The sequence below is a fragment of the Neomonachus schauinslandi genome, chromosome 6 (genome assembly GCF_002201575.2).
Source record: "Neomonachus schauinslandi chromosome 6, ASM220157v2, whole genome shotgun sequence".
In the NCBI taxonomy this organism is placed as follows: Eukaryota; Metazoa; Chordata; class Mammalia; order Carnivora; family Phocidae; genus Neomonachus; species Neomonachus schauinslandi.
This window is the reverse complement of record NC_058408.1, coordinates 90,567,323-90,580,166: the sequence shown is the minus strand read 5'-3', so window position 1 is coordinate 90,580,166 and position 12,844 is coordinate 90,567,323. Positions and strand designations below refer to the sequence as shown.

At 39.1% G+C, this 12,844-nt stretch overlaps 1 protein-coding gene across 1 annotated transcript in view; it reads left to right on the top strand.

Annotated features, from left to right (window-relative positions):
• The first annotated feature begins 1,846 nt into the window (after positions 1-1,846).
• RHOBTB1 (Rho related BTB domain containing 1) overlaps positions 1,847-12,844 on the top strand; it is a 61,157-nt gene continuing 50,159 nt past the window's right edge. Inside the window, 1 exon segment of the mRNA XM_021699699.1 lies at positions 1,847-1,889. The gene's annotated coding sequence lies outside the window, so the exon portion shown is untranslated.

Genomic DNA, 12,844 nt, shown 5'->3' with positions numbered 1-12,844 from the left:
ACAGGCACCCTTAGCAGGCTGGCTGCGCCAGGGAGGGGGTGGTGCCGCGTCGACAGGAGGGCTCTTTTCCTTCGAAGAACAGTGGTGGGGAGCCGGAGGACCCGAAAAGGTGGATCGCTCGTCCGTTTAGCGCTTGCACCCCCTTGAGAGTTGACTGGTCAGCCCAGTTTGGCGCTCCCCACCCCCAACCCCGTGTCTGTGGAGTCTGTTGTGAGTTCCTGTGACAACAGTAGGAGCTGCCATGAGGGGCATGCAAAGCACCTTACCTTGTCTCTGTGTGCTCAGCTTTCGGGGAGAACAATGGGGTGAGGGGTGGAGAGGGGAGATGTTGCAGACAAGGGAATCCAACCCCCTCTCCAAAAAAAAAAAAAAAAAAGGAGTGGAAGTGGAAGGAAGGCACAACTATGTAAAAATATATCATTAGATCCTACTTTTAGCTGCGCCTTTCCTATCCTCAGCAGTATCAAACATCTCAACTGAGGAGCAATGTCAATATTTAGACTTGGACAAGCCAGAAAGTTAGAAGGGAGCGCCAAGCTCAGGGTTTTGACTTGGCTTTGCACGTCAGCACACAAGCTGTGCCTTTCGAGCTGACTGTACACATTTGCTGGGGGGCGGGGGGTGCATGAAGGTTGATACATATACAAAAGCACCCAGACCTAGGAAACTCTAGGAAGTTAAGACCTGAAGAGTCGCCTTGACTTTGAACTCCCCCCAACCTGTGCTGTTCATGCATTTCTGTTGGACCCCAGCCAGAGGCTCAACTTGAGGCTCTCTAGTTTGGGGCTCCTCCCTCCACCAGGGCTGGGCTGCATATTCTACACTGTACTGTGTATCCTCTCTAAACTGAAGAAAATATTGTTATCAGTAGTTTTCATCTTTGTATAAAGCCCTCTCACTATAAGCAGATATAAATAGCCAATAGGCTGTGTTTGTGTAACCTCCGGCAAGCCCTAGGCTTTTCTAAACATACATTGATAAGTTTGTTTACAAACAGTCTTTAGAAATTTGGAATTACATTTCCTTTCCAGTAACTTTGTAGATGCCTAAGAGTCACCGGTTGTTAGAAAATAAACACAAGTTCTTTTCAGTATAAATAATGTCTGCCTACTGCTCTGCAGGTGGAGTAGGCAGTAAATTATTATATTAGGTTGCCTCTGAGATTCCTGGATCATATTTAGACATACTAGTGGAAAAGGGGTTTAACCAGTTCCTCTCAGTGTGGAAGATTGGAAAAATCATTGGGAAGCAATAAAATCATGGGCAGCATTCTTCTAAACTTACCCATTGGTTGTTATTTTTCCAAATGTTGAAGGTAGTGTAAATTTAAGTACTTAGGGCTGTGTGTGATCACAGCGGTGAAAATAGAAACACAGGTAATTTGATGCCATTGGCCCAGTATCACAACTTATAAACTATACAAATACAATTTAATAGGAAAAAGTAGAATCATTTCATCTTTTACTTATGATGATATTGCCCCAAAATATTATTTTGGAGGAATAGTGTGTCCACTTCTATGACTTCTGTATGGTAAAATGCCTGGAAGATTTTCCTTGTTCCTATCTGTGGGTTTGGGCCAAGTGCTTTTTTTTTTTGGTATCATCCCCAAATGTTCAGAAATATATTTTCACAAATGCTACAAAATGTTAACCTAGCTATTTCAGGATGTATTTGACCCAAAGAAATGCCACTTCAGTACTGGCACTTAGCAAAAGTAAAGCAGATTCTGCCCTTTGGGGGTAGAGGGGAGAAAATTGTGTGTTGAAAATTGTGGTGGCTCCCCATGTGCTCCTGGTCAGCAGTAGGACTTACAAGTGTTTCTCTCTTTTATGTAGGTAAGTCCAGCTGTGAGCAGGGTGTTCTGTTCTTCACTTCCAGAAAGCCAGGTCAGTGTCTCGGTGCAAACCCATGACCGTAGATTGATGACATGTTGTGTCTAATTCTGAGCATGGATTTCAGAACAAGTTTCTCAGTCATTTGTCTTAAAACAATTTGTCTTTACCATTTTTTCATGGACTCAGTTATGAACATCACAAGTTCAGTGATTAATAAAATTATTCTCTTTACTCTGCGAGTAAATGGTACTAAAATGAACCTTGAATCGGTTTGTACTTTATGACTTTTGTGGAGGGGTGGGGGTCAAAGGGATGTCAGAATCACTGAGGATGCTGGGGATCTGGGTGCTTGATAATTAAGGTTTTACTTCTAGTCTTAGCACTCTAGAGCTGGAAGAAACTTGATATAATAATAGCTCATATTTTTTTAGCATAAACCAAAGTTCGGATAATTTGTTGCATTCTTTACATTTATGTTCTCATTCTGCACCTTAAAAAAAAAAAAAAAAAAAACCCTGTGAGGTGAAACTATTCTCTTGATCCCCAAAAGACAGGTGAACAATTGATTGGAAGTTCAGAGAAGTTAGATAATATATTCCATTCCTACTTCTAGGAAATGGAAGAACTAGGATTTTTTAAAAATTCTGTCTTACACTAAAACCTAGATTTTCCAGTTGAAAAATTCTTCTCTAGTAGGGAAATTGGGGCCAAGAAAGGTTAAGTGAGTTGCCTAAGATAACTTGGTAATTACAGTTCATATAATAACATGAAACAGCCCAACTGTTGCAAAAGAATAAACACCCTTCTCTTAAATAAAATGGTGTAATAGTAAGTATTCATGTGTACTTTCTGGCATAGCACTAAGATTTAAGAAAGTTTTTATCAGGGGATCTCTGATCTTAAAGATCTTAACAAACAGATTTAAAAGGCAAGATATTAAACATTCATGTATGAGAAATTAGAGGATAAATCAAGATCATACAGGTCATACATGACCTCCCATACTGAATTGGGAGGTCAGTGGTACATTTACGAGAAGTTCAACATTTTCCACTCTGTGGAATTACTTTGCAATTCCATGTATTCGTGGAAGAAATTTCAAGCACATATTTTGTCTGGATAGATGATAAATGAGTGAGAGTTTAGGAAAAGACAGAAGGTAGAATTTCAGCCGAACAGGGAGAGATTATGCAGTCATCTAGAACTGCTAAATTACAGTATCTCAAACTCAAAGGTGTTATTGTTTCAAAAGCATTGTAACAAAATTGTGAGCTGTTTGAATCTGCACAGCATTTTTGAGAAAGCATTACTATTTAGCATGATAGTTTAAAGTACTCAATTCCTTTTGGAACCTTAATTTGTCTAAAATGTGACATATAGATAAATTTGAATGCATAATAGATAAATCCCAACCAAAATCCTGAAAATGGCCAGTAAAGATTAAGCAGGACATTTTCAGTTTTTACCAGGATTGACAGCCTTCTCTTCCCAACTTGCCTACTTTTTGTAGAATAATTTTTTTTAAATGTTTTATTTATTTATTCATGAAAGTCAGAGAGAAAGAGAGAGGCAGAGGCAGAGGGAGAAGCAGGCTCCCCGCCTAGCAGGGAGCCCGATTCGGGACTTGATCCCAGAACCCTGGGATCATGACCTGAGCCGAAGGCAGACGCTTAACCATCTGAGCCACCCAGGCGCCCCTTTGTAGAATAATTTCTAACAGTAGTCAATCCTTCTTAGGCAGCATTATATAAAGGAGTAAACAAATAATGAAATGGGGAACAAATTAGTAAAGAAAACCTTAATATGTTCTCTTTTAAAAAATGTACTGATATCCCAACTCAAGCTAATAGCCCTAAAAGCTTAATTAGCTAAGAGATACCTTTAAGCATTTAAGGGGTTATTATAAGCTGTCCTATAATAGCTTTGTCCTGTACAAGTTGTTCTACAGTGTATCATTACAGAATAGATCATAAGAACACTGAGAAGATCCCATTGCAGGTTAAGACCTCACCATCAACTGATACTTAGTTAACTGCAGCAGTGTTGTGTCATAAAAATACCAGCATAGCAACTATAAACCTGTGAGTTATTTAAAAAGTAAAATTAGGGGCATCTGGCTGGCCCAGTCAGTAGAGCATGCGACTCTTGACCTTGGGGGCCTGAGTTCGAGCCCCATGTTGGGCAGAGAGTTTAGAAAATAAAAAATTTAGAAAATAAAAAAACCTAAAAATAAATAAAGTGTAAAATTATATTCTGAGTCAGATGTTAGCAAGACCTTATAATTAGTATGTTATCCCTAATGTAATTTAAATAGCAATCATTCATTTGCTTTATTGAACTTCAGAAGGCTTTGGTTCATATGCTTGACCTATCTTGAAACATGGATGGAGATACTTGAAATTTTATTGTTCTTCACTCGGGAAATTTGCCGGTAGAAAACAGGGGAATTAAAAAAAAATCTTTTTGATTGGTCTTCTTTTAGAAAACAGGCATTTCAGTCTCGCTGTTTGAAGGCCTCACTCTTGCTTCGTGTAATTGGGTTCAGAGAGTACAGGTGATCTGAATTTGGTTTTTGTGTTCATCTTCTCTTCTCCACTCAGGCTTCCCACCAGCCTCACAACACCAAAACAAAACTTGGAGAAGGAAGGAAACTTAAGTCAGGAAAAGTGGCTTATGTTGTGTAGAAAGGGGGAGGAGGTGGGAGAGTGGGGGAGGGGGAAGGGAAGCTTTGCTGGGAAGACCAAGAGGCAGTCACTCAAATGGACGGGATGTGTATGGACTGGTTGGTTATATATCAGCCTCCGAATTATTTTTTTTCATTTATAAACAAAGTCACCACCTCCTCTTCCTGAAATCCTGTGTTCCTTGTGCACATAGGGCAGAAATTGGAAAATAGGCAAATAAATAAACTGACATGAACTGTGGGTATGACAGCCACTCTCTCCAGATGTCCCAGGACACTTCTGTCTCCAAATACTCCCTCCAGCTGTCCCATCTAGTGCATTAGCATGTCTCTGGTAAGGGTCTGTCCGCTAAGGGGTGAATTCAGAAGTTTTGCAAAGAAAGAAAGAGATGCCAGTAGGTACAGAAGAAGCAATTCCATTTCTTCACTCTGCACCTGTCCTTATTTATTGCATAGACACAGGTTAATGCCGAGTTCCCCATACTAATGAGGTTACCATCTCAGGCTCCATCCCTCTGTGAGGAAAGTTCCTTTGAATTGTGGCTCCCATTTCCTTGCAGACACTGTTGAAGCATAGTCCAAACCCCTAATGAGCACTGGAATAATAATAACCAGTGATTATTATGAGCCTATTAGATGCCAGACATTTTACTGCATCTCAACTAAAATTACCAATTCCAATTTTACAGAAACAAAAAAAAAACAGAACTCAGATATGTTAAGTTCAAAGAGCTAACAGAAGGTAGAGCTTAGATTTGCACCCAGGTCTGCCTAAGAACTTGAATATGTATTTGCTTTAAATCAACTCCTGGAGGGCAGGGGAGAGAAACACTTTAAACCATTTCATCCCAGGTTATTTTTGCAGATGGTAGACACAGGAGTTAAATAATTATTCTTACGGGGTTTTTTGTTTTGTTAGTTTTGTTTTTGATCTAACTTGAACCACATAGCAGGCCTGTCTGGACAAATTTGTTAACTCTCCAGGTCATTTATAATATATTTTGACTGAAGTCAAATCTTAAACAGTTGAGTCATGGAGAGTGGACTCATGCATCCAGAAAAGTCCTCAGAGATACTTAAGACAACCTCATGTAAGTGAAAAAACCTGCCACCCAGAGAAATGATCTAGCTTACCCACTCTCGTGGTTAATAACAGATGCAGCGGAACGTGAACCCGGGTTCCCAAGTCCCAACCCAGGTCTCACTTCTAGTACATTAACACTGCCTGAAAAGTGCCAAGTCTTCCAAACCCTCCCATGTAGCCAAAATGACAACTATCAAGTATGAAATCCGTTGGAAACCTAAGATAGATCTGGAAATGGGCGATAAGAGGACTCCAGCAGTGTAAAGATACAGTGGGCACTAAGAGAAACCTCACTTCTCTGCCTTGACGCCAATGCAGAGCAGTCCTCCCGCTGACTCAAAGCATAGCAGCCCCACTCCCCATTCTTCTGCCTTGTCTTTGTGGAACCTTCTGGTTTAATCGAGTATGGAGCTTTTCAATTTTGTCTGTGCACCTCTGGCTTTTTACTATGTGACATGTAAGTATTTCTTGGGACCTCATTTTTCTCATCTATAGAGTGGGGACAGTATCACGTCTCAGAAAATTCTGCAGATGTTATGAAATCATACACGTAAAGCACATAGTTGGTGCTCAGTAAGAGACAGTTCTCTTCTCTGCTTTGCCTTCCTAGAGTATTTCAAGGGAAAACGTTATCATTTTTCCCCTAAATGAATAGAGTTGTTTGAATTCTGACATTGCAAGGGGTTGTTATAGTAACCTTTCTTCTTGGGTAAAAACGTGCCCAGTGGTCTCCGGAGGTCCCAGGGGCCCAGTCACGATTACATTGGTTTTCCTTGCACTGTAGGGTTGCCACGGCATTCTTGAATTATTTTATTGCTTCAGTATCTGCTGCGAAGTAATACCAAGCTCCTCTTGGAGGTTTGTGGCTCCCATTTCCTTGCAGACACTGTTGAAGCATCGAACATCTTTTCCACATAGACCCTTGCATCCCAGAGCAACTACTATATTTTCAGCCAAGTAACTAAGAAATGCTTCCAGAGAATATTACTGCCGGTAGAACATTCTTGCTTTCAATTTCAAAATACGTGAGACTTGCCTACCGTCGTTTCAGTTAACTCGAGCGTGAGGAGCTGCAGTCTGTGCTCTGGCCTTGTCTTTTCGTCCTGTGTCGCTGACTAATCTATCGATAGGAAAAACATAAGCACAGCAATTTCCCCTTCCACCCTCAGCGCTTGATAACTACCCTGGCCTAAATTACATCCCCGGGAAGTGTTTCATCACACTCCTCTCCCCAGCTGCCACACTGTGTCATGTGGCACTCGCTGTCCCGCTTCGGATTTTTGGAACCAAGTCTTTGGCAGCACGTCCTATTTGTCACGTACAGGGAGGAAAGCCACTGTGGTGATTTTTTTCTTACTGTACTTTCTCCCCGCTTTTAAATTAATAATCCGAGGGGCCCAGGATCGCCTTTATTTTCCTAGCGGCACAGTCTCCCTTTCAGTGTTTGACAAAGGTAAATTGCAAGATGTATGTCCTTTTATTCAGCTTTAGGAAGTGGCTGAACTGGTTGCTAGCCGCTTCCAGATTACCAATTGCTAGATTGAGATGACTAGTCTCAAATTGGTTATATAAATTTTAGTTCAGGGGCGCCTGGGTGGCTCAGTCGTTAAGCATCTGCCTTCAGCTCAGGTCATGATCCCAGGGTCCTGGGATCGAGCCCTGCAGCGGGCTCCCTGCTCCGCGGGAAGCCTGCTTCTCCCTCTCCCACTCCCCCTGCTTGTATTCCCTCTCTCCTGTCTCTCTCTCTGTCAAATAAATAAACTCTTAAAAAAATTTTTTTAGTACATACCAAGGAGTCTGTTTGTAAAGCAGTGCTTCTCAGACTTTAATGTGCATACAGATCCCTGGGCATCTTGATACAGTGCGGATTCTGATTCAGGAGTTCTGGGGTGGGACCTGAGATGATGCCTTTCTCCCAAGCCCCCCATCGATGCCAAAACGGCTGGTCTAAGGAGCCAGTTTTGAGTAGTGAAGGTCTAAAGTCGAGGTGTTACTGTAGCTTATGCTGAAACTCACACCTTCCAGGCTGTAAGACTCCCACCTTATTTTGTTTGATTGTTTCTTAAATCATAATAGACAGTCATGGAATCCTAAACATGGAAGGGGTGTACATACACAGCAGTGTGCTAGTAAATCAACCAGCTCTCTGGGAAAAAAAAGAATGCATTTATGTGCATACATAAGTTGATTATAAATTTAACTGACATAAAGAATGTATGTAGCATACACTTTGCAAATAATAAAAAAATAGACAATACTCTTTATTGTAAATTCCATAAAGCTAGTTGGGTTTTATGGAATGCTGGTTGTTTTTTGCTGAACTTTTTTATCCATAACCTACCTGTGGTACAATTGATGAAGGGGTGTAATTCCCATATAAATTTTGGCTGATATTTTCCATTACGTTAATGAGCAAGATAAAAGTGGAACAACAAAGACATGTCAGAACTGTACTCATTTATCAAAGATACGAATAACTTCTCTGCTGAACCGGATAATAGCTTTTAACAGTGTAAAGATATTTCCTTAAATGTATTATTCACAATGTAACAGCTCCACATGTAACACACTTTTAAGTTTAATCTGCATTGTTAGGATTTTTTAATCATTTTCTTAAGTCAAGACAAGCAACAAAACAACAAAGCAAGCCCTGAATTGTAGTGGTTGCCAATTTCTGTGGTATAAAGACTCCCACCACGGCCAATTTCAAGCTACCATTGTGACTGAGTGTGGAGTTGGGGAGAGATGGCCCAGTAGCCCACTGCGATCTAGTATTTCCACCATACAGATAAAATTGGCATAAATAACCCCAAAATGTAGGTAATAGTAAAATGTAATAAAATAATTAGAAAACAATGAGTTTTGAGAATTTAGTACCTTTGTTTTTAGTATAATTTCTTTAATCAAAACTTGGTATAATTTAATTTTTAATACTGACCCTAATTTATTTATGTGTTTGTTTATTTGTTTATTGAAGGACAGTGACACCCAGTGTTACATTAATTTCAGATGTACAACATAGTGACTTGACAACTCTGTACATTATGCTTTAACAGTTTTGTAAAAATCCTGAAAATTTAACAACCAGTTCTCATGGGCTGGTGGGGGCTGGCTCCAGCACACCACTGGATGTAGATCATCCCGTCACGTGATTCTCAGCCTTTGCTTTGCATTGGAATACCCCAGGAAAACCATAACCTACAGTCAGTAGATTTTTGTTAGGGCCTAGGAATCTGAATTTAAAACATTTTTATTGCCATGTATCTTATTTGAAGAAAAATACAAAAATCAGAAGTATATAACTTAAAAGAATTTTCAAAGACTGAACATACCCACATAACCAGTACCGACATAGAGAAACAGAAAATCACCAGCACCCAGAAGCTCTTTTTAAATCCTTATCCAGTCACTTCCCAACCAAGGTAACCACTACCTTGGCTTCCAATACCATGGATTCATTGTGCCTGCTTTTGAACGTTTACATAAACAAAATCTCTTTAGTGTCTCGTTTCTTCCCCTCAATATTGTGTTTGGGAGGCTTATTCATAATGTATATAGCAGGAGTTCATCCATTTTACTATAGTGCCGTGTAGTATCCCATTATGACTGGAGCTCAGTTTATTATTTATTTATCCATTCTACTGCTGGTGGGTTGTTTCCAGCTGTTTGCTATTATGAATAGTGCTGTCAAGAATATTCTTTTTTCCCTAAGGTTTATTTATTAATTTTTAGTAATCTCTACACCCAACGTGGGGCTCGAACCCATGACCCCGAGATCAAGAGTCGCACACTCTTCCGACTGAGCCAGCCAGGCGCCTAAAGAATATTCTTGTACAGGCAGCAGTACTTAAAGTAAAACTAAACAGATTCCCCCAGTGATTCTAGTAAGCAGCTGATCTCTTGACTGCCTTCTCTACAACTCCCCCCTCCTCCCTTATTTCTCGTATAATATGACCAAGGCTATTGAATCTTTTGTGTGAATGTAATTTTAGTACCATAAGCCATGAAGCTATGTGTTTCCATTCATTATAGTATGTTCTCCTGGCTCTTTTCAATTTACGTTCACCAACTGCCCCTTTCATCAAGACACCGGCTCTTGTGCACTCTAAATAGGGATGAGATTTGGCCTCACATCAATAGCATGGAGGAATAATAGATACAGTGGAGATGCGGCCAAGGCTAAATTTGGCAGCTGATCATTAAGGCTCCTGGAAAGAGGCTTCAATGAAGGGGAATTGTTTCCCTTTGTGTATATCAAACAAAAATCAACAGTGAACCCTGAGAATATTTCAGATTCTAATATTTTTAAAAATTCATTTATTTGAAGTAGACCAGCAACTCTCCTCTGAAAGAGAACTGAAATCTCTCAAAATCTGATGGCTCCATCGGGAAAGATTAGAGAAGGAGGTTTTCCCTTTGGCTTCTTCCTATACCTGGTGTTCAGCAGGTGTATTCTTGCTACATTGTTCTAGGATGAGTGACTGTGTAGTTGCGGGGGGGGGGGGATCTATTGAGATGTTAGTTTCTTTGATTTAAGTCAAGGGATCTGAATGACTGGGAGCTGCAGGATGATTTTGTTGATGAGTGGGATGGCTGCTCAGCATTAAAAGAAAGGTTCCTGGAGCAGCAGGCCCTGAAAGGCACTTCACCTAAAGCTCCCAAGATATGCAGAGAGGAGGCAAAGAGTACACATGAACTCCACATAATGAAGGAAGAATGTATGCTCACACACATAAATATTCTAGTCCCTGGTTGTCCAACCTCCCCATCCTCACTTTTCTGTAAATTTTTTTGTTATAAAATTTCTTTGTTATTATAGAAAAGATGGAATATATAGATAGGAAAAAAGAAAAAGATTAAATCAACTTATAATCCCAATTGGCATTAAGAATGTTTATCCCAAATGTTGCTGTGTGTATTTAGGTACATAATTTTTAAGGAATGGTGTTATTCTGTAAATTCTTCTGTCACCTTTTTTTTCATTTAAATGTTTATCATGAACATATATGACAAAAAAATGTACTCCTCTAACACATTTTGTTGGCTGTATACTTCCCTATTATGTGGACATTTATTGTTGGGAGTTTTTTTAACCAGCCCCCGCCTCCAGCCCCACATGGCTGGATTTCTAAAATTGTTTGCAATATTTTGTTTCCACAAATAGTGGTGTGATAACTTTCCTTTAATGGAATCTTTTTGTCTACCCTAATTATTTATCTAGGAATAAAGTCTTATAGTTGGATGGAAGTTATGGACATTTTAAAGTTTTTTGAGTGCCAGGTGCACTCCAGAATAATGGTATTATTTTTCTACTCCCACAAACAGTGCCTCATTCCGCTTTTAAAAAATGTACAATCTTTCACGTTATAACTCCTACCTAGAGTTAGAGGGAATAGGAACATGTCCTGAAATTATTAGCTGGAATCTATGCATTGATGTCAGCCAAAACCTCTAATAAAATACGAGATTTTAAAGAGTCTGTTTTTTGTCCACCAACACTTTTGTATTTATGATCCAATTTTACTAAGAAATCCTTGGTGGGGGGGGACAGTTTTCTTCATTTGTCTGAATCAGAGCATAACCTAATCCTAGTGGGCATATTATAGTCTCCTAAATGATTAAATGCAATTGCTTCATTGTCATCATATGTGAAGGCTTCATGGCAAGTGGTCTCTCTGGTATTCCAGAAGCTGACCCATTGACATCTTTAGAGAATGCTTTCAATGAACAAGTTACTACAGAGCACTACAGAGACTTTTCTTCATGAGGATGGATTTTTAAGCATATCTAGTTTACAGACTTGATATTAGCTTTCTCCAGTGAGCACTTAGAACTTTGACACCTCTCTGAAGACTTAACCAGTATTTTAATTATTAATTCTTGACAAAGCTTCCTGATCCAGCCCTTAGCTGAGGTTCACACACAGGCCCTCCAAAATCGATGCATGGTGTCTTCTATTGTTTCAATTTTTTTAACTTTAAAAATATATATTTAAGTTTAACAGACAAAGAGAAATGTATACAGATCCCAAGTATACAGTTTGATAAATTTGTGAAAACTGAACATATCTATGGAACTAGCATCTAGATCAAGAAGTCGGTATCACCAAGTACCCCACTTCTGGTCACCACCCCACTACACCCTCTGTGTGTTTGAAATGCTCCAAATTTTATGTCCTGGGTAAGCCATTCATTTACAGAATTTTATTTTTCACTGAACCCTTAGCTTTATAAGAACTAGCTGCAATGAGTTTTAATCAAGCTATCTCCCTTGTAACTAAAAATATGTAGAATCTGCCTTTCCAAGTAAAGATTATAACATTAAATTCGTGCGCTGAATGTGCATCAATATTTATATGTTTGTGATTTGCAGGTACACAAATACATACATCACATGCATACGAACAAACTGGGAATTTCTTTCTTCTTTTAATGAATGTAAAGCTGAATTATACTATATTGATCCAAGCTTAAAATATCTTAACTACAATTGATTGTCACAGAATATTTCATATGATATGCTTCCAAACAATTTCTTAAAATTGCTCATTTCAGTTACTGTAAATATTCCCTCTGAACACTCAAAATTTAAAAGCCAAGAATTTTTCATCTTCTGTTTGAAATACATATGTGTCCTGGGTGTCCACAGCTATCTCTCTATATGGTTCAATTTCTTTGTCTGATATTCAGCCAGATGATCTTTTAGATTCCTGTGGGGTTTTTTTCAGTTGAGAGCCTGAGTCAGAAAAACACAAGTTAAGCAGCCTCACAAAGCTTTATAAATATATGATTCTGAAGAACAATTTATACATCATCAAAAATCATGTATTAGTATTGGCTTGTATCTGTACTCTTATTAGAATTAACAATCAAGGGTTATACTTATGTACTCATTAGTTTTTTTAAAAAGCGAAAATATCTCCCCCATTATAGAATACACTTAGAGGATATTATTCATCCATAAAAAGTAATGAAGTGCAAATACATGCTGCAACATGGATGAAATTGAAAGCATTGTGCTCAATAGAAGAAGACAGACACAAAAGGCTGCATAGGTGTATGATTTAATTTATAAAAAATGTCCAGAATAGGCAAATTCATAGAGACAGGAAGTGAATTAGTGGCTCCAGGCAGGGAGGGGAGAACAGAATAGCTGCTAATGGGCACAGTGTTTCTTTCTGGGATGATGAGAATGCTCTAGAATTAGATAGAGGACATGGGTGTATAGCTTTGTGAGCAT